The following is a 22,607-nucleotide window of genomic DNA, read 5'->3' as shown; positions in this document are numbered from 1 at the left end:
CACCCGTCACTCCCTTATGTTGTCTCCACTGCCCCCAAATTTTCAGAGTTGCCACCACCACTGGGTTTGTGGTGTATTTTTTCGGGGAGAACGGTAACGGCGCCGTCACCAGTGCTTTTAGACTAGTTCCCCTACAGGACGCCATCTCCAGTCTTTTCCATGCCGCTCCTTCCCCTTCCCTCATCCACTTACATATCATTGACATGTTGGTGGCCCAATAATAATCACTTAGACTCGGCAGTGCCAGTCCCCCTCTGTCCCTACTGCGCTGCAGGAACCCCCTCTTTACTCTTGGGGTCTTTCCAGCCCACACAAAGCTCATAATACTCTTGTCCACCTTCTTAAAAAAGGCCTTTGTAATCAGTACAGGGAGGCACTGGAACACAAAAAGAAACCTCGGAAGGACCACCATTTTAACCGCCTGCACCCTGCCCGCCAATGACAGGGGTGCCATGTCCCACCTCCTAAAGTCCTCTTCCATCTGCTCTATCAGTCGTGCCAAGTTAAGCTTATGCAAGGTTCCCCAGTTCCTGGCCACCTGGATCCCTAAATACCGGAAATCCCTTGTTACCCTCCTCAACGGTAAATCGTCTATTCCCCTGCCCTGTTCCCCGGGGTGCATCAAAAACAGTTCACTCTTCCCCATATTCAATTTATATCCTGAAAATTCTCCAAACTCCCTGAGTGTCTGCATTATCTCAGGCATCCTCTCCACTGGGTCCGCGACATACAACAACAAATCATCTGCATATAATGACACCCGATGCTCTTCTCCTCCTCTAAGTACCCCCATCCACTTCCTAGAGCCCCTCAGCGCTATGGCCAGTGGCTCAATTGCCAACGCAAACAGTAACGGGGACAGGGGACATCCCTGTCTTGTACCCCTATATAGTCGGAAGTGGTCAGATCATTGCCTATTTGTAATCACACTTGCCACCGGGGCCCTGTACAGGAGCTGAACCCATCTAATGAACCCCTCTCCAAATCCAAATCTCCTCAGTACTTCCCACAGGTAGTCCCACTCCACTCTATCAAATGCTTTCTCTGCATCCATCGCCACCACTATCTCCGCCTCCCCCTTCGGTGGGGGCATCATCATCACCCCCAGCAGCCTCCGTATATTAGCATTCAATTGCCTCCCTTTAACAAACCCCGTTTGATCATCATGCACCACCCCAGGGACACAGTCCTCTATCCTCGTCGCCATCACCTTGGCCAAAAGCTTGGCATCTACATTCAAGAGGGAAATAGGCCTGTATGACCCGCACTGCAGCGGGTCTTTGTCTCTTTTCAGAATCAGCGATATCGTCGCCTCCGACATCGTCGGGGGTAGTGTCCCCCTTTCCCTAGCCTCATTAAAGGTTCTCGTCAGAAGTGGGGCCAGCAGGTCCACGTATTTCCTACAGAACTCCACCGGGAACCCATCCGGTCCCGGGGCCTTCCCTGCCTGCATGTTCCCAATTCCTTTTACCACCTCCTCCACCTCAACCTGCGCTCCCAGTCCTGTCATCTCCTGTTCCTCAACCTTCGGGAACTCCAGCTGGTCTAGGAAACGCATCATTCCCTCTTTCCCTTCCGGGGGTTGAGCCTTATATAGCCTCTCGTAAAATACCTTAAACACCCCGTTCACCCTCTCCGCTCCCCGTTCCATCTTTCCCTCCTCGTCTCTAACCCCTCTGATCTCTCTCGCCGCCCCCCTCTTCCTAAGTTGTTGGGCCAGCAGCCGGCTCGCCTTCTCTCCATATTCATACTGCACTCCCTGTGCCATCCTCCATTGTGCCTCCGCCTTACCCGTGGTCAACAAGTCAAAGTCCGTGTGCAATCTCCGTCTTTCCCTGTATAGCCCTTCATCTGGAGTCTCCGCATATTGCCTATCCACCCTCAAAATCTCCCTCAACAATGTCTCCCTTTCTTTACCCTCTTGCTTCCCCTTATGGGCCCTTATGGAGATCAGCTCCCCTCTAACCACCGCCTTCAGCGCCTCCCAGACCACTCCCACCTGGACCTCTCCGTCATCATTAATCTCTAGGTACCTTTCAATACATCCCCTCACCCTTACACATACCCCCTCGTCCGCCAACAGTCCCATATCTAATCTCCAGAGTGGGCGCTGTTCCTTTTCCTCTCCTACTTCCAGATCTACCCAATGTGGGGCATGATCTGAAATGGCTATAGCCGAATACTCCGTTCCTGCCATCTTCGGGATCAGCGCCCTTCCCAGGACAAAGAAGTCTATCCGGGAGTACACTTTGTGGACATGGGAGAAGAAGGAAAACTCTTTACTCCTTGGCCTAGTAAATCTCCAGGGATCCACTCCTCCCATCTGCTCCATAAAGCCCTTAAGCACCTTGGCCGCTGCCGGCCTCCTCCCGGTCCTAGATCTGGACCGGTCCAGCCCTGGGTCCAGCACCGTGTTGAAGTCCCCCCCCATTACCAACTTTCCCATCTCCAGGTCCGGGATGCGCCCCAACATACGCTTCATAAAGTTCACGTCATCCCAGTTCGGGGCATATACATTCACCAGCACCACCGCCTCACCTTGCAATCTGCCACTCACCATCACGTATCTACCCCCACTGTCCGCCACTATGGTCTTCGCCTCAAACATACCCGTTTCCCCACCAGTATTGCCACCCCTCTATTTTTCGCATCCAAGCCCGAGTGGAATACCTGTCCCACCCATCTTTTTCTTAATCTGACCTGATCCGCCAGTTTCAGGTGCGTCTCCTGAAGCATGACCACGTCTGCCTTTAGCTTCTTTAGGTGCGCAAGTACCCTTGCCCTCTTAATCGGCCCGTTCAACCCTCTCACGTTCCACGTGATCAACCGGGTTGACTAGCCATCCCCTTTTTTAGACCAGCTCCTCACCCGGTTCCCACGCACCCGCTTATCCCCCCGACGGCGCCCTCCCATCCCGACCATCCCATCCCGTAACAGCTCCCCCTTCCCCTTAGCAGCAGCAACCCAGTTACCCCCCCCCCCCACCCCGCTAGATCCCTCTCTAGCTTAGTTGCTCCCCCCATATTGCTTCCGGAAGTCAGCAAACTCTGGCTGACCTCGGCTTCCCCCGTTTATCCTTAGCCTCCCATTATGTGAGGCCCCCTCCTTCCTGCGCCCCCTTTTCCCGCCACAATTTCCACAGCGCGGGAACAAAGCCCGCGCTTCCCTCTCGGCCCCGCCCCTGATGGCGCAGCTCCCTCTCTCCTTCCCCCTCCCCTTCCCCACCGGCGCCCACATTTCTTCGTGTGTCCCCCCCTTCGAGGGGAAAGAAAATTTTCCCCCATCTGATTCACAGTCCCTTGCCACCACCTCACTACTTCATTTTAAACACTCTTTCTCCAATCTAGTCCAACTTCTCCTCTTCAATAAATGTCCACACCTCTTCTGCCGTCTCGAAGTAGTGGTGTTTACCCTGGTATGTAACCCACAGTCTTGCCGGCTGCAACATTCCGAACTTCACTTTCTTCTTGTGGAGCACCACCTTGGCCCGATTGAAACTCGCCCTCCTTCTCGCCATCTCCGCACTCCAATCCTGATACACGCAGATCACTGCGTTCTCCCAACTGCTGCTCCGTGTCTTTTTTGCCCATCTCAGGACCATCTCCCTGTCCTTGTAGCGGTGGAACCTCACCACTATTGCTCGAGGTATTTCTCCTGCCTTTGGTCTTCTCACGAGGACTCAATACGCTCCCTCCACTTCCAGGGGGCCCGTCCATTAAGGTATGGAGCATCGTGCTCACATACGCCCCAACGTCGGCTCCCTCTGCCCCTTCGGGAAGACCCAAGATTCTTAAGTTCTTCCTCCTCGAGCTATTTTCCAGGGCTTCCAGTCTCTCCATGCACCTCTTATGCAGTGCCTCGTGTGTCTCCGTCTTCACCACCAAGCCCTGTATCTCGTCCTCATTTTCGGCAGCTTTTGCCTTCACTCCACGGAGCTCCATCTCTTGGGTCTTCTGCGCCTCCTTTAACCCCTCAATCGCCTGCAGCATCGGCGCCAGCACCTCCTTCTTGAGCTCCTCCACACATTGCCGGAGGAACTCCTGCTGTTCCAGGCCCCATACCAACTGGCCTCCCTCCACCGCCATCTTGCTTCTCACTTCCCTTCTTTGCCGCTGCTCCAGAGGATCCTCCGCAATCTGGCCACTATTATCTCTTCTGTCCATTCACATCCGGGGGGACTCCCTTCTATGTCGCCTCACAGTGGGTTTAGCCTTCGAAAATTGCCGTTGGGGCTCCCGATAAGAGCCCAAAAGTCCGTTAAAATGGGAGGTGCCGAAACGTGCGACTTAGCTGGTCATCGCCGCACCCGGAAGTCCTCGAGTTTTTCTTTCTTAATGGCTGGCAAGTTTTATAGATATACTGAAGCAAACACTTATCCCAGCCAATGACTTTCCATTCAAGGTTTTAGCTTTGACTGGCAATGTCCCTGGTGCAATCATCTGCAGCTGCTTCATCAATGACCTTCCCTCCATCATAAGGTCTGAAGCGGGGATGCTCGCTGATTATTGTGCAATCTCCAGTTCTGTTTGCAACTCCGCAGGTACTGAAGCAGTCTGTGTCCAGATGCACCAAGACCTGGATAATATTCAGACTTGGGCTAAGTGGCAAGTATATCAGTTACCACACAAATGCCAAGCAATCATTGGGCGCGATTGAACAGAAAAGTTTCTAAGTGTCATTTCAGGCGGTTTTAGCTGGGAGTTTCCCCCCAGCTCAGTTGGCGAGATCCCCGCTGCTATCTAACCACACTTAGGGTGCCAGGAAAGCAGTTCACCGCCTTAAACATTCATTCCCTCCATCATCCCATGCACAGTGGCAGCAACGTGTACCATCCATAAGATGCACTACAGCAACTCATCAAGGCTTCTTTAACCTTCTAAACCCCTGACCTCCATCACCTAGAAGGGCAAGGTAGCAGGTACATGGTAATGCCATCAACTGAATGTCACATATCATCGTGACTGAGGAATGTATCACTGCCCTTCACTGCCAATGGGTCAAAACCCTGAAACTCAATACCTACACCACAAAGTAGTTCAAGTAGGCAACTCATCACCAACTGCTCAGGAGCAAATTGGAATGGGCAATACATTTTAAAAAGCTTTGAAGGTAAATTAGTAACGTTAAATCGATGACTATCTTGAATTGTCTGAAAAATTAGTTATTAATTAATAAAACCTTTTTTTCCCCTCTTTCAGGTGTGAAGAATTGCAACCTCAACCCTCATGGTATTAGTGCTCCTCTATTTCTTCCTTCCCCTTCGCTTTCCTCTGACCCCATTGTTTCTTTTAATCTTCCCCTGGATTAGGTGAGATGTTTTATGAGAAAAGGTTGGAGAGATTAGACTTGTATCCACTGGAGTCCAGAAGAGTATGAGATGACTTGATTGAAACTTTTAAGATATTTGACAAAGTGGAGAGGATATTTCCTCTTGTGGGAGAATCAAGAACGAGGGGTCACTGTTTAACAATAAGGGGGAACTCATTTAAGAGAGAGATGAGGAGAATTCTTTTCTCTCAGAGGATCGTGAGTCTCTGGAACTCTCTTTCTCAAAAGGCAGTGGAATAATCTGAATATTTTTAAGGGAGAGCTCGATATGTTCTTGATTGACGAGGGGTTGAAAGTTTATCAGCGATAGGAATGTGGAGTGGTGATTACAATCAGAACAGCTATGGTTCGAGAGTGGGTTGGTGCTGCCGAACTTCTGCAATTACTACTGGGCGGCTAATATAGCCATGATTAGGGAGTGGGTAGTGGGGGAGGGGGAGGCATGGGAGCGAATGGAGGCGGCGTCATGTAAAGACACCAGTTTGGGAGCATTGGTAACGGCACCTGTGCCATTCTCGCCGGCCCGATACTCCACAAGTCCGGTGGTAGTGGCAGCTCTGAGGATCTGGGGGAAATGGAGGAGATATAAGAGAGTGGAGGTAGCATCGATTTGGACCCCGATTTATAATAACCACAGGTTTGTACCGGGTAGGCTAGATGGCGGGTTCCGGAGGTGGCAGGGGGCAGGAATTGGAAGGATGAGGGATCTATTTATAGATGGGAGCTTTCCCAGCTTGAAAGCTTTGGAGGATAAATTTAAATTGTCAGCAGGGAATGGTTTTAGGTATTTGCAGGTGCGAGACTTCCTGAGAAAACAGGTGCTGGTCTTTCCGCTGCTGCTACCACGGGGGATACAGGATAGAGTAGTCTCCAGTACCTGGGTGGGAGAGGGGAAGGTATCGGATATTTACCAGGAGCTTTTGGAGGCGGAGGAAACTCCGGTGGAGGAGCTTAAGGGCAAGTGGGAGGACGAGTTAGGAGGAGAGATAGAGGCGGGTCTATGGGCGGATGCCCTAAGCAGGGTTAATACCTCCTCATCATGCGCCAGGCTTAGCCTGATACAATTTAAGGTAGTCCACCAGGCACACATGACAGTAGCTAGGATGAGTAAGTTCTTCGGGGTTGAGGATAGGTGTGCGAGGTGCGCGGGAAGCCCAGCAAATCATGTCCACATGTTTTGGGCATGCCCGAAGCTTAGAGGGTTTTGGCAGGATTTTACTAAGGTAATGTCCACGGTGTTAAAAACACAGGTGGTGCCGAGTCCGGAGGTAGCGATCTTTGGAGTGTCAGAAGGTCCGGGAGTTCAGGGGGTGAAAGAGGCCGACGTCTTGGCCTTTGCCTCCCTGGTAGCGGAGATGAATCTTGTTCATGTGGAGGGACTCGAAGCCCCCGAGTGTAGAGACCTGGGTTAGTGACATGGCTGGGTTCTCAGTCTCGAAAAACTAAAGTTTGCCTTAAGAGGGTCACTGTAAGGGTTCACCAGGAGCGGCAGCCGTTCGTCAACTTCCTCGGGGAAAATTAAAATGTCAGCAGATGCCATATTCCAAGGGGGGAGGGGGATTGTTGTTTTAGGGTTGAGGTGTGTAAAGATTGGGCTTGGAGGGGGAAAATGTTTATTTTATCATGTTGATGTCATTGTTATGTTACTGTTATAAAAACTTTCAAATACCTCAATAAAATATTATTAAAAAAAGAACAGCTATGGCTTAAGTGGTGAAAATGAATATTCCAAGTGGTGAAAATGAATATTCTGCCGAGGTTCTTGTTTATCTTTCAGGCTCTCCCAATCTTTATACCAAAGGCCTTTTTTCGGAATGTGAACACGATCATCTTGGACTTTGTATGGGCAGGGAAGGTGCCGAGGGTGGGGAGGACCCTGCTACAGAGGCAGAGGCAGCAGGGGGGGTTGTCGTTGCCAAACTTCTTTCATTATTATTGGGCGGCGATGTGCAAGCACAGTGGCGCAATGGTTAGCATTGCTGACTCATGGCTCCAAGGTCCCAAGTTCGATCCCGGTTCTGGGTGTGCAGAGTAGGTGGATTGGCCACGCTAAATTGCCCCTTAATTGGTAAAAATGAATTGGGTACTCTAAAGTTATATTTAAAAAAAGAAGAAAAAAATTCTTGGGTGGCGAATGTGGACAAGGTGCGGTGGAAGGAGAAGGGGTAGAGTGGGTTAGGATAGAGGAGGAATCTTGTAAGGGGTCTAGTTTGAGGGCTATGGTGACGGCAGTGTTGCCAATGGCTCCGAGTAGGTATTCAGGGAGCCCAGTGGTGCAGTCCACAGTGAAGATATGGGGCGAAATTCTCCGGAAACGGCGCGATGTCCGCCGACTGGCGCAAATCAGACGGGCATCGCGCCGCCCCAAAGGTGCGTAATGCTCCACATCTTTGGGGCCGAGCCCCAACATTGAGGGGCTAGGTCGGCGCCGGACAAATTTCCGCCCCGCCAGCTGGCGGAAAAGGCCTTTGGTGCCCCGCCAGCTGGCACGGAAATGACATCTCCGGGCGGCGCATGCGCGGGAGCGTCAGCGGCCGCTGACAGCTTCCCACGCATGCGCAGTGGAGGGAGTCTCTCCTCCATGGTGGAGACAGTGGCGAAGGCGGAAGGGAAAGAGTGCCCCCACGGCACAGACCCGCCCGCGGATCGGTGGGCCCCGATCGCGGGCCAGGCCACCGTGGGGGCACCCCCCGGGGCCAGATCGCCTCGCGCCCCCCCCAGGACCCCGGAGCCCGCCCGCACCGCCTTGTCCCGCCGGTAAGGTAGGTGGTTTAATTTACGCCGGCGGGACAGGCATTTTAGCGGCGGGACTTCGGCCCATCCGGGTCGGCGAATCGAGCGGGGGGGCCCGCCGACCGGCGCGGCGCGATTCCCGCCCCCGCCGAATCTCTGGTGCCGGAGACTTCGGCAACCAGCGGGGGCGGGATTCACGCCAGCCCCCGGTAATTCTCTGACCCGGCGAGGGGTCGGAGAATCTCGCCCATGGAATCAGTTGAGGAGGCATTTTAGGATGGAAAGAATTTTGGTGCTAACGCTGCTGTACAAGAATCATGGGTTTGAGCCGGGGGGATGGATAGTGTATACAGGAGTTGGAGGGAAGTGGGGCTGGTCAAGGTGAGGGATTTGTATTTGGAGGAAGGGTTTATCAGTCTGGAGGAGCTAAAGGTAGAGCTGCCGAGGGGCAGTGAGTTCAGGTATCTGCAGGTTAGGGACATGTCGTGAAAGGGGGTTCCCTAGGTTGCTGGGATACATCCTGCTGGAGCGACTGCTGCTTCCGGATGTGGAAGGGGAGGGAAGAATTGGGGATATATACAAGTGGCTGGGAGAGCAGGGAGGCGAGCGAGTGGTGAAGATCAAGGAGAAATGGGAAGCAGAGTTGGGAAGAGAGATCAATTGGGGAGTATGGAGTGAGGCACTGCGTAGGGTAAACGGGACCTCCTCTTGTGCAAGGATGAGCCTGATACAGTGTAAGGTGGTGCACAGGGTGCATATGACTCGGGCGAGAATGAGTGGGTTCTTTCAGGGGGTAGCAGATGAGTGTGAGAGTGTGGACGGGGGCCAGCGACATGCGCACATGTTTTGGGGTTGCGAAAGATTGGGACGATTCTGGGCGGGAGTGTGTCATAATATACACCAGTATATGATGGTGCAGAGATACACACACTGATGGACACACAGCAAGACCAATCAACACACACAACACCACAGCCAATCACCAGTTAGAGCACACTCACTATAAAGACAGGGGGTATCAGAGTTCCCGCTCATTCGGGATGGGCTAGTTAGGACAGGCATAGGTCTTTAGTTTAATCTAACATCGTGTTAACCCACAGTGAAAGTATGTTCAACAGTTTCTAACTTAATAAAATAGTGTTGCACTATTTTAAGTGTTGGTGGCCTGTATGTGTTCCACGGATCCAGAGCACCCAACACAGCAGAGTGTTCACGGTCTGAGCCAGGGTAGTGGAGGAGGGAGTGGGCCCGGACCCTTTGGTGGTGATATTCGGGGTTTCACAGAAACCGGAGCTCATGGAGAGGAGGAATGCCGATGTTGTGGCCTTCGCCTCTCTGATTGCACGGCAGCGAATTTTGCTGGAGTGGTGGTCGGCATCGCCACTGGGGGTAGCGACATGGTTGGGTGACCTGTACGACTTCCTGTGGTTAGAGAAGATAAAGTATGAGTTAAGGGGCTCAGCAGGGGAGTTTGAGAAAAGGTGGGGGATGTTTGTGACCGTGTTTGAGGAGCTGTTCATCGCTATTTTCTTTTATTCCCTTCTCTTCCCATGTACTTAATGATCTGTTGCCTTCACCTTTGCACTAATTTTAGCAGGAGTCTTCGCCTTGAACAATGGACCTTTTTGAGCATACAGCATTCGTCCTCCACCTGGACATCTCCCTCTAGCCTCTTACCCTCTCTGCATCTGTTTATTGAGAACTACCAACGTAACTTTGGCCGTCTCAATGGCTTCATTGCGCCCGACCAGCTGACGAGGAGGTTCACTAGGTTGATTCCAGAGATGAGGGGTTGTTGTATGACGAGAGATTGAACAGTTTAGGCCTATACTCTCTAGAGTTTAGAAGAATGAGGGGAGATCAAATTGAGGTATGTAAGATGATAAAAGGTATGGATAAAGTAGACATGATGATTCACCTTGTGGGGCATTCTGGAACGAGATGTCATAGTCTTAGGATCAGAAGTAGCAAATTTAAAACAGGTTGGAGGAGAAACTCTGTTCTCCCAAGGGTTGTGAATCTGTTTTTAAAAATATGTTTATTCAAGGTTTTTCAATAATTTTTACAAAACACTCCAAAAAGGAAAGAAAATATACAAAAGAAAAATAGAACAGGCAATACGCCAACAAACAAAGCAACTTATTCCTCTAACCCTTAAACGATTTAACAAATTAAGAACAAAATGGGGCAAACGCCCCTTACATAAACCAAAACAAGAAACCCTACCCCCCCCCCGGGTTGCTGCTGCCATTGACCTCCACCTAACGTTCCGCGAGAAAGTCAAGGAACGGTTGCCACCGCCTGGAGAACCCCTGCACAGACCCTCGCAAGGCGAACTTTATCTTCTCCAGCCTGAGAAACCCCACCATGTCATTGATCCAAGCCTCCACGCTTGGGGGCTTCGCGTCCCTCCACATTAACAAGAGCCTTCTCCGGGCTACCAAAGAGGCAAAGGCCAGAGCTCCGGCCTCTTTCGGCTCCTACACGCCCAATAGCAACCACAAATATCGCTATCCCCCAGCTCGGTTTTACCCGAGTATCCAAGACCTTGGACGTAGCCTTTGCGAATGATATGGGCGTGGTTTCCTGGGCCCCCCGAACACCTCACACACCTGTCCTCTACCCCAAAAAACGTACACATCCTCGCCTCTGTCATATGCGCCCTATGCACCACTTTAAACTGGATCAGGCTGAGCCTGGCGCAAGACGAGGAGGAATTAACCCTGCCCAGGGCGTCAGCCCACAGGCCCTCATCTAGCTCCTCACCCAGCTCCACCAAAGGGTTGTGAATCTGTGGAATTCGCATCCCCAGAGCGCGGTGGTAGCTGGAACAGTGAGTAAATTTAAGGAGGAGGTAGACAGATTTTAATTGGCGATGGTTTGAAGCGTACGGATAACGGGCAGGACGGTGGAGTTAAGGCCAGTCATGATCGAATGGTGGAGCAGACTTGATGGGCCAAATGGACTAATTCTGCTTCTTTATCTGATGAACTTATGAAGCTTGTGAGACGTCACGATCTGGATCTCGCCTTCGCTTGGCGAGATCCAGATATACATACTAAATTGAGCTGATAGGCTTATTTAAATATGTCTGTGCCAGATCCTTCCAGCACCCAAGATTTAATAGACTCCTCGACGAGACCTTGTTTGGCGCCGATTAGTACTGGTCCACACAAATGTGGACCAGGTGTAACACCTGGGGGATTCCCCAGGCCTTTGGAGATCCCAGGTGGTCAGAGAAAGGTCAGGGTGGCCCCCTGGCTCTCTGTCTGGCACCTAGACACCTTGGCACTGCCAGCCTGGCACCTTGGTACTGCTGCTCGAGCACTGCCAAGGTTCCCGGGTGGTCCTGCCAGGCTGGCCGGGCACTGCCAAGGTGCCCGGGTGGCAGTGCCAGGGTTTCTGGGTGTCAGGGTGGCATTGCCAAGGGTGTGCGCTTGAGGGGGGCAATCCAATGAATGGGGGATGAGGGGGGTTTTGGTGGGCTGTGAAGGGAGGGTGTAAAGGGGCCTCATATAGGTTGGGGTATGAAGGGTGGGGGCCTGAAAGAGGGAGTCCAAAAGATGGGTGGGGAGACCCCATAGCGTGGTGTCCTCACTTGGGGGTGCGTGGGTTAATGCCCATGTGTGTGGGGGTGACATTCCCTGTGAGTGGGGGAACCTCAAGTTCACTTTGAGATCAGGGCACCCTTTCAAAATGGTGGCCCGACCTCTGAGGAGCCGGTCCCACTGGAAAGTTCAGCTCCTCAGTGTTGAAAAATTCTGTGGGTTTGACCAGGGAGAAACTCCCTGTGGTGGTATGTATTAGGGGTCATGTGGGACCTGTGAAGCCGAGATGCTATTGGCTGACAGATCCCGGGTCCTGGTTGGATCTGCCGACTTCTGGCTCCGCCCTGAAGGCAGAGTATAAGAATCCGAGCTTCTCCCCGCAGCTTCATTCTGTTGCTGAGCTGCTGGGGACAAGCATCGCTTAATAAAGCCTGGATCGACTTCATCACTTCTCGTCCCTCGTAAGTCATTGTGCGCTACAATTTATTAAGCGATGCTTGTCCCCAGCAGCTCAGCAACAGAATCAACAGGTACACGCAGCTAGATGCGTACCCTCTCCCCCGCATATCCGACATGGTCAATCGGATTGCCCAGTATAAGGTCTTTTCCACCGTGGACCTCAAGTCCGCCTACCACCAGCTCCCCACCCGCCCAGGTGACCGCAAGTACACCGCTTTCGAGGCAAACGGGCGTCTATACCACTTCCTAAGGGTCCCATTTGGCATCACGAACGGGGTCTCGGTCTTCCAACGGGAGCTGGACCGAATGGTTGCAGGCCACGTTCCCGTAACTCGACAACGTAACCATCTGCGGCCACAATCAGCAGGACAATGACGCCAACCTCCAAAAGTTCCTCCAGACCGCTAACGCCCTGAACCTCACATATAACGAGGACAAATTTGTTTTTAGCACAAACCGTTTGGCCATCCTGGGATGCGTAGTGCGCAATGGAGTAATAGGCCCCGGCCCCGAACGCATGCGCCCCCTTATGGAATTCCCCCTCCCCCACTGCTCCAAAGCCCTGAAACGTTGCCTGGGTTTCTTTTCATATTACGCCCAGTGGGTCCCCCAGTACGCAGACAAGGCCCGCCCGCCAATACAGTCCACTACCTTCCCCCTGTCGACAGAGGCTCGCCAGGCCTTCAGCCGCATCAAAGCGGATATCGCAAAGGCCACGATGCGCACCATCGACGAGTCCCTCCCCTTCCAGGTTGAGAGCGACACATCCGACGTAGCTCTGGTGGCCACCCTTAACCAAGCGGGCAGACCCGTGGCCTTTTTCTCCCGGATCCTCCACACCTCAGAAATCCGCCACTCCTCAGTGGAAAAGGAAGCCCAAGCCATAGTGGAAGCTGTGCGATATTGGAGGCATTACCTGGCCGGCAGGAGATTCACTCTCCTCACCGACCAACGGTCGGTATCCTTCATGTTCGATAATACACAGCGGGGCAAAATTAAGAATGACAAGATCTTAAGGTGGAGGATCGAGCTTTCCACCTATAACTATGAGATCTTGTATCGTCCCGGAAAGCTGAACGAGCCGTCCGATGCCCTATCCCGCGGCACATGTGCCAACGCACAAATAGACCGCCTCCAAGCCCTCCACGAGGACCTCTGCCACCCGGGTGTCACTCGATTCTACCATTTCGTAAAGTCCCGCAACCTCCCCTACTCTGTGGAGGAGGTCCGAACAGTCACCAGGAACTGCCACATCTGCGCAGAGTGCAAACCGCACTTTTTCAGGCCGGATAGAGCGCACCTGATCAAGGCTTCCCGCCCCTTTGAACGCCTCAGTTTGGATTTCAAAGGGCCCCTCCCCTCCACCGACCGCAACGCATACTTCCTGAACGTGGTGGACAAGTACTCTCGTTTCCCCTTCGCCATCCCCTGCCCCGACATGACAGCGGCCACAGTCATTAAAGCCCTTGACACCATATTCACACTGTTCGGTTGCCCCGCGTATATCCATAGCGACAGGGGGTCCTCCTTCATGAGTGACGAGCTGCGAGAGTTCCTGCTCAGCAAGGGCATAGCCTCGAGCAGGACGACCAGCTACAACCCCCGGGGGAACTGGCAAGTAGAGAGGGATAACGGCACGGTCTGGAAAACCGTCCTACTGGCCCTACGGTCCAGGGATCTCCCAGTTTCCCGGTGGCAGGATGTCCTCCCGGACGCTCTCCACTCCATCCGGTCGCTGCTGTGTACCACCACTAACCAAGCGCCTCATGAGCGCCTCCTTGTCTTCCCCAGGAAGTCCTCCTCCGGAACGTCGCTGCCGACCTGGCTGGCGGCCCCAGGGCCCATCTTGCTCCGGAAACATGTGCGGGCGCACAAATCGGACCCGTTGGTCGAGAGGGTTCACCTTCTCCACGCGAACCCGCAGTACGCCTACGTGGCGTACCCCGACGGCCGACAGGACACGGTCTCCCTGCGGGACCTGGCGCCCGCCGGCAACACACACACACCCCCGATACCGATCATCCCCTCCCTGCCATCGGCGCACCCCGCGACCGCCCCCTTCCCGGGGGGATCGGTCCTCCTCCCATGCCCGCCCAGGAGTAAAACAGGAACAAACACCGAAACGCCCCCGGAGACGACAACGCCCGAGCAAGCACCTGCACCACCACCGGGGCTGAGGCGATCGACGAGGAAGACCAGACCGCCCGCTCGACTCGGGGAATCCGCGTGACACCAAGAATGTTGTTGTAACAAAAAAAAATTTTTTTTTGCTCATATTGTAAATAGTTCTCACAAACTTGTACATAGCCCAGTGTAGGGCTAAAGCTGTAGTAACACTGTCCGAAATTTGTTCCAGGGCCAGCCTTGTAAACCCCTACCACCATGCGAACCACCACCCCGCCGGGTTCCTTTTTAACAAGGAGTGAATGTGGTGGTATGTATTAGGGGTCATGTGGGACCTGTGAAGCCGAGATGCTATTGGCTGACAGATCCCGGGTCCTGGTTGGATCTGCCGACTTCTGGCTCCGCCCTGAAGGCGGAGTATAAGAACCCGAGCTTCTCCCCGCAGCTTCATTCTGTTGCTGAGCTGCTGGGGACAAGCATCACTTAATAAAGCCTGGATCGACTTCATCACTTCTCGTCTCTTGTAAGTCATTGTGCGCTACACTCCCCAAGACCCAATAAATGACTAATTGTGATTGAATAGCGGCGTGAATTTCACACAAAAAGCTGGCGAGAAAAGCTCTGTCGATCTCGCCCAAATTGACGCTTAGGGCGCGATCTACCGGCCACATTGCGCTCGAAAAGCAGTGCGCCATGGCACACAGTGGCCAGTAACTGCCGGGAGGCCCCACTCCTGGGATTTACCCGGCTTGCTACACCTCGCGAGATCTAACACGATCGCGCGAGACGTTGCGATGTGAAGCCTGCCCATTGTGGGCGGGGTCACTTTTTGGGAATCTGCATATTGGAGTGAGGCAGCTAGTCTCTCTCTAATATACAGTTCCCTGAGGTGACCAAGGCGTTGAGATCGACCTCCTTCACCTTGGAGACCTCGGGCAAGCATTTGTTCTCGACAAAAGGGGACCAGATGGAATGGCATTTGTTGGATTTGGATTTGTTTATTGTCACATGTACTGAGGTACAGTGAAAAGTATTGTTCTGCGTACAGTGCAGACAGATCATTCCGTACATGTAAAGAAAATACATAGCAAAAACATAAAATACACAATGTAAATACATAGACACATTGGGCGTCATTCTCCGACCCCCCGCCGGGTCGGAGAATGGCCGTTGGCCGCCGTGAATCCCGCCCCCGCCCCCGCCGAAGTCTCCGGTACCGGAGATTGGGCGGGGGCAGGAATCGGGCCGCGCCGGTTGGCGGGACCCCCCGCTCAATTCTCCGGCCCGGATGGGCCGAAGTCCCGCCCAGAAATTGCCTGTCCCGCCGGCGTAAATCAAAGCTGGTATTTACCGGCGGGACCAGGCGGCGTGGGCGGGCTCCGGGGTCCTGGGGGGGGGGCGCGGGGCGATCTGACCCCGGGGGTGCCCCCACCGTGGCCTGGCTCGTGATTGGGGCCCACCGATCCGCGGGCGGGCCTGTGCCGTGGGGGCACTCTTTCCCTTCCGCCTCCGCCACAGCCTCCACCATGGCGGAGGCGGAAGAGACTCTCCCCACTGCGCATGCGCGGGAAACTGTCGGCTGCCTCTGACGCACCCGCGCATGCGCCGCATTTCCGCGCCAGCTGGCGGGGCACCAAACGCCATTTCCGCCAGCTGGCGGGGCAACAAACGCCATTTCCGCCAGCTGGCGGGGCGGAAATCCCTCCGGCGCCGGCCTAGCCCCTCAATGTTGGGGCTCGGCCCCCAAAGATGCGGAGCATTCCGCACCTTTGGGCCGGCGCGATGCCCGTCTGATTGGCGCCATTTTTGGCGCCAGTCGGCGGACATCGCGCCGTTGGGGGAGAATTTCGCCCATTGAGTGAAGCATACAGGAGTGTGTACAACTCAGTAAAAAAGATATGTGAAGAGATCAGGTCAGTCCATAAGAGAGTCATTCAGGAGTCTGGTAACAGCGGGGAAGAAGCTGTTTTTGAATCTGTTTGTGTGTGTTTTCAGACTTTTGTATCTCCTGCCCGATGGAAGAAGTTGAAAGCGTGAATAAGCCAGATGGGAGGGGTCTTTGATTATGTTGCCCACTTTCCAAAGCAGCAGGAGGTGTAGGTAGAGTCAATGGATGGGAAGCGGGTTCCTGTGATGGACCGGGCTGTATTCATGACTCTGTAATCTCTTACGGTATTGGGCCAAGCAGTTACCATACCAGCCAGATAGGATGCTTTCTATCGTGTTGGTCAGAGTCAATGTGGACATGTCAAATGCCCTTAGTTTCCTGAGGAAGTATAGGTGCTGTTGCGTTTTCTTGGTCATACCATCAATGTGGCTGGACCAGGACAGATTGTTGGTGACGTGCACACCTAGGAATTTGAAGCTGTCACCCATCAGACCTGTTGATGCAGACAAGGGTGTGTATGACACTTTGCTTCCTTCAGTCAATGACCAGCTCTTTAGTTTTGCTGACATTGAGAGAGAGATTGTTGTTGTTACACCACTCCATTAGGTTCTCCATCTACCTCCTGTATGCTGACTCATCGTTGTTTGAGATCTGACCCACTACGGTCATGTCATCAGCAAATTTGTAGATGGAGTTGGAGCCAAATTTTGCCACACAGTCCTGTGTGTGTCAGGAGTATAGTAGTGGGCTAAGTATGCAGCCTTGCAGGGCCCCAGTATAAAGGACTATCGTGGAGAAGGTGTTGTTTATCCTTACCGATTGTGGTCTATGTGTCAAAAAGACAAGGATCCAGTTGCAGAGTGAGGAGCCATGTCCTAGGTTTTCGAGCTTTGATATGAGAATGGAGGATTGGAGGCCCCAGGTGCATGTCCTCTGGGCAAGGTGGCACTGCCACCTGTGCATCCTAGCAGTGCCAGCCTGGCACCCTTCCAGTGTCATTCTGACACTCTGGCTGCGCCACCTGGGTGCCAGCCTGTCATTGCCAAGGTGCCCAGCTGGCAGGGGCACTGCCAGTGTGCCAGTCTGGCAGTGCCAACGTGCTAAGTTGGCATTTTTTGCACGGCGGTGACCGGGCCTGGGGTGTGCACTGCGCAGGTGTGGGGGTTGCGGGGGGGACCTTATTGTGAGTTGTGGGTTTTGGGGTAACGTCAGGAGCTTGCAAGATTGGGACCCCATTTAAAAATGGCGTCTTGATCTCTCGTTCTGAGGAGTTCCAGCGAGCAGAGCTCCTCATTGCAGAAAATGGGGATGTGCAGCCTTGGGCTTGCGTTCTCCGCTGAGACCCCGTTTCTAACCGGATGGGCGTTAGATAGTGGGGTGTTTCTTAGCGCTGGGAAACCCGCAGCTAAACCCGGTCACTATAGGACTCTGTTCCCATTTGGTTAGTTTGGGCATTTATAAATCATTTGGTTGAATCACGCCCTCAATTTCTCTGCTCCCCATACATACTCTGCTGTCTCATTCTGAACTTGCTGTACTCCTTTCTCTTAGATGCAACCCTAACTTTGCCTTAAAGCCTGCTGACAAGAGCGGTTCTATTGTTCTAGTGGTGGTTGTAGTGAATCAAACTCGACCTCGCAGAGGCTGAATGGCAGCTCCCTGACACTTTCTTCTACCTCCCCCTGGATCATGACCCCACCAACGAACATCAGGTCATTGACTCCAGGACAATCACTGTCCCCATTGGCACTGGAAATCTTCCCTCAAAGGCCTCAAAGATAATAATCCCCCAATCCCAGAATCCTATCTCCATGCCATGATCCTCAAACAAGACTGCCCTGGTAGATCTAAATTTCACCCTGTCCTTCCAACTTCCTTCCTTCCAACCTCAACATTATTCTTTCTCCTCTTGCCCAATCTCTTCCTGCCTACATCTGTGAATCTTCCGATACCCTCTGTCACTTTAAAAGTATCCAATTTTTCTTGGTCCTAACCATTCCCTCTTCACCATGGACGTCCAATCTCTCTACCCATCCATTCCGCACTAGAACAGTTGGAGGGCTCTCCAATTCTCCCTGGAAAGGATGCCCAATCAGTTTTCTTCCACCCAGGGAGGCACGGTGGCGTAGTGGTTAGCATTGCTGCCTCATGGTGCTGAGGAGCTGGGTACGATCAGAGCCCTGGGTCACTGTCCATGTGGAATTTGCACATTCTCCCCGTGTCTGCACGGGTCTCACCCCCACAACACAAAGATGTGCAGGGTAGGTGGATTGGTGACGCTAAACTGCCCCTTAATTGGAAAGAAAATAATTGGGTACTCTAAATTTATTTTTTAAAGTTTCCATCCACCCCAACCCTGCGTTTAACTTGTTCCCACATTAAACAATTTCTCGTTGAACTCCACTCCCTCCAAATAAAAGGCATTGTTAAGTGAACCTGCACGGCTCCTAGTTTTGCTGATCTATCTGTGGGATATGTGGACCAATCCTTGTTCCAGTTCTATTCAGGCCCTCTCCCTCACCTTTCTTTCTGGTACACTGATAATTATACAGGTGCCATTTGTTGCTCTCACTCTGATCTGGAAAGTTTAATCAACTTTGATTCCATTTTCCACCCTTCCCTTTAATAGTCCACCTTTGACTCTTCCTTTCCTTTCCTAGACTACCTTGCCCCAAATTCTGGGGATATGCTATCAACGAATGTTCACTTAAGCCCACTAAGTAATGCGCTAAGTAATCTGGATTAGCTACCCATTCTGATGAAAGTCATCAACCTGAATTGTTAACTTCTCCTTTCTCCACAGATGTCTGAGCAGTGGCTGTAGCCAGCATCTTCTGTCTCTATTATTCATAATGGACATGTGAATAGCAACCTCATATATGGTGGACGGTTATTTTGGGGGGAGGGAACATTTAAATAAAATCATCTTTTGAGAAGACGCAAAGGTATCAGCAAAGACTATTCAGCTGTCGGAAGAACACCAATCTGTCTGAAGGTCGCTTAATTGTGAAAGAACTTGAAGCGACCACATCATCAACTTGATTGCAATTTTTGTCCAGAGACCAAATGGGGTAATATTGTCTTAATCTCTAATATTGGTGTGGGATCCTGATGTTGTTTTGACCTCTGCATTGTCATGCTTTCTAATGTTTGATTTGAGTATTAATACAAAAGATATGAATTACTATTTGGAGTCTTGTCCAAATCTGTTACAGAATCAGTGAGAAATAAATCACTCCTGCTGTAATTTGTGGTGATATGCCTGTGCACAGTTCTGTATATAGTTAGCATTGCAACCTCCAACCAGCTGGTGATGATAGAGATCTATCATATAACTCGAGACGCCCGCTAGTTGGTTGTAAGTCATACAAGAGGACAGTCGCGCTTAGAGTAGTCCAGGAGAATTCACTGAATTCATTTAGTAGCTATCATATGTATTATGGTTCGTTAGTTATCTTTCCATGTGTTTGTTAATAAATCATATTTCTAGTTAAACAGCTATATGTTCTGTGTACATCATTACAATGGTTATAACACAGAACACAACATAATCAGTCTGCTGTGGTGTTCTTGCTTGTGTTTAAATCATGCATTAATAGTTTTAGCCAGATACGTTGCCTGTCAGAATGTTATTTGTCCATTGTTCAGAAAGATCAGAACTGTATGAGGATATCGAGTATCATTTCTAGCGCGCACCTTCTTTCTGATAAAAAAGAGTTCATTGTTCACTCTGATGCTTGAAATCCCAAACTACTGAAGACATAAGGCCACATTTCAACTTACAGGAAATGAGGGTTTGCCTGTAAGAAATTCATTTTTTTGTGTGTATTAATAGGTATGATGTGCTAGGCTGCAACACAAAGTAAACTATATTGTTCCATAAAATGCTGGATAGAGTGTGTGCTTATTCTGGTTTATGTATAGATAGTTCATCTTCTGCCAACATTTTAGGAGGAGTTCATATATCTCAAACCCAGGAATGTAACTCAAGCATACTCACAATCAGATTATTTTCGGGTTATTTTTGGGCCCTGTCCCTGATGCTGGGCAAATGGAACACACTCAAACGCACAGCAATTACCAGAAGACAGGCAGGTATTGAAAGTTCAGATAATATAAATAGCCCAGATGCTGTTCTAATGTAGCTATGCCCCCAGACCCGCTCACTCTACACACTCACGCCTGGCCACATCAGAAGTCCTTTGATCCCAGACCTCTGGCAGCGCGGTAGCATTGTGGTTAGCACAATTGCTTCACAGCTCCAGGGTCCCAGGTTCGATTCCCGGCTTGGGTCACTGTCTGTGCGGAGTCTGCACATTCTCCCCGTGTGTGCGTGGGTTTCCTCCGGGTGCTCCGGTTTCCTCCCACAGTCCAAAGATGTGCAGGTTAGGTGGATTGGCCATGCTAAATTGCCTTTAGTGTCCAAAATTGCCCTTAGTGTTGGGTGGGGTTACTGGGTTATGGGGATAGGGTGGAGGTGTGGACCTTGGGTAGGGTGCTCTTTCCAAGAGCCGGTGCAGACTCGATGGGCCGAATGGCCTCCTTCTGCACTGTAAATTCTATGATTCTATGATGATTCTCTTCTGGGAACATTAGATAGACCACACTCCAGTGCCCTGCCCTGATCCATGTACTTACCCTTTAGTCGCAAGGTTATCCCCAGTGCTGAAGCTCGCTCTTGAGTGTTTGATTGTTGGCTGCTGCCTCTAAGGCGCTGACGCTTCTAGAGGTCAGGCAAAGGGTGCAGACTGCAACGTTTGACTGAAATGTGGTGCAATAATCACCGCCTGAGGCATGGCACATGTACCCACGAGAAGCCACTTGAGAATATTTTGTTTATTAAATGGTCAAAAGTACCTCTATACAAAAAAGCTGAAAACAAACCATTTAACAGTCCATTTATCATTTTAACCATTAAACAATAAAGAAATGGCACCACGTCATACACAGACAAGAACCTTTTCACTACAGAATATTGGTACAAACACAAAGCTACAACAGTCCATATGTAGAAAGAAAACCAAACACATGGTATGCCCCTCGCAGGTTCCTCAACAGAAAGGGAGGATAACCCTGAGAATGTGTTATAGAAATGATCCATCCATCAATGGGTGACTTGTTCCACGTATCAGTGCCATTCTCTATCCAGGAGCCATGGCTGTGCAGGCCCCTCCCACACGGCCCAATCTCACCAGGACCAAATCCTGGCATCCACATATTCCGCTGCCGCTCAAGGTGCAGTTGAACATCCTTTACTCCTGACGTGTTTTACCTGCGGCGACGTGCCAGTTACATGCAGCCACACCAGCAACAAAAGCATCAGCAATCTGCAAAAGCATTTCTTCAACGGTGCCATCAGATGGCCCATTTGGAACAATGTCGCGCACCAGGTCCTGCAGCATCTTCGTGCTTCAAACCAGATTACCTTCTGGACTGATACGTCCCCATGAGCCCGGTGTTCCAGGTCCCAGATATCTTAGAAAAAATGTCCTTCTTCCGGTAACAGAAAAGGAAAGAAAGAGCAACAACAGCCTCCAGGCACCTGCAGCCACCAGCAGGAGCAAGCAGCAAACACAATCTGGAAATATTTTTTAAAATACAAAAGATAATACAATGAGGACAGCAATCACCTGGAACCCAGAACACATTCCCCCCCTCCCCCCCCCCCGACCTACATCAGCGGAAAGGCACGCCAGCCCAGCCCACCAGAAAAGGCCGCTTCAACACAGAGCACAGGGGAGGAGAGAGGATAAAAGCATTCCACCCCTGCCAAGAGGGGCACAGTTCAGCCCAGAACAGGTCCAGCACATTATAAACCAAACCAAATACAGAGCAACTACCAAAGGAGAACACAAAGAGGCAGAAAGACAATAACGTCACCAGCCACACACCAAGGGCAAAAACCAAAGCAGAGAACACTCACACAAAACCTCCACCCACCCCCACAGCAGACCTACATCGATGGAAAGGCGCTCAATGCGTGTAGGGGAAAATATGTGCATGAACATTAGTGCGTGCATATCGGTAAGGGTGTGCATGCATACAGAGTATATGTGTGAATGACTGCGCGTGCATGGCTTTTCCAGTGGATACTGCCTAATGTTGCAATTTTGGCCCTTTATACTGTGCTTCTGTTTAATTGCTAGACCAAGCTTGGCACTAGTAAACTACATTCCATGTGATACACAACTTTATACAGTGGGTTATCTCGCCCCACTAACAACGGTTTTACTTTGTAGTAAATGCGTCGATCAATTCTGGAACAAAATCTCCCTCTCCGCCCACGACCCAATAGCTCAAAGCACACACATCCATCACTCCCCAGTAATCCGATGCAAGGTCTATTCCCTTGGGTCTGCAGCAACACCTGGCTCCCAGTACAATTTCAACTCCAGCTCATTAGCTATGATGCCGAATTCGAGCAGGAAGCAAATGTGAATAATACAAATGAGGCCCAAGAGTTAAAACTGTCTGGTTCTCGTGCCAAGGAGTACATGGGAGCTTCAACAACAATGCAAAGCACATCC

The 22,607-nt window shown here is 51.5% G+C and overlaps 1 long non-coding RNA gene across 1 annotated transcript; it reads left to right on the top strand.

The window, feature by feature from the left end:
• The first annotated feature begins 5,187 nt into the window (after positions 1–5,187).
• Positions 5,188–19,965, top strand: LOC140430482 (uncharacterized). Its single transcript, XR_011949436.1, has 2 exons — positions 5,188–5,228; positions 18,884–19,965. It is a non-coding gene; the product is annotated as an uncharacterized lncRNA (long non-coding RNA).
• Positions 19,966–22,607: the final 2,642 nt, after the last annotated feature.

The sequence above is a fragment of the Scyliorhinus torazame genome, chromosome 10 (assembly GCF_047496885.1).
Source record: "Scyliorhinus torazame isolate Kashiwa2021f chromosome 10, sScyTor2.1, whole genome shotgun sequence".
Lineage (NCBI taxonomy): Eukaryota > Metazoa > Chordata > Chondrichthyes > Carcharhiniformes > Scyliorhinidae > Scyliorhinus > Scyliorhinus torazame.
The sequence above is the reverse complement of the archived record's forward strand: the minus strand, read 5'-3'. Positions and strand labels throughout refer to the sequence as shown.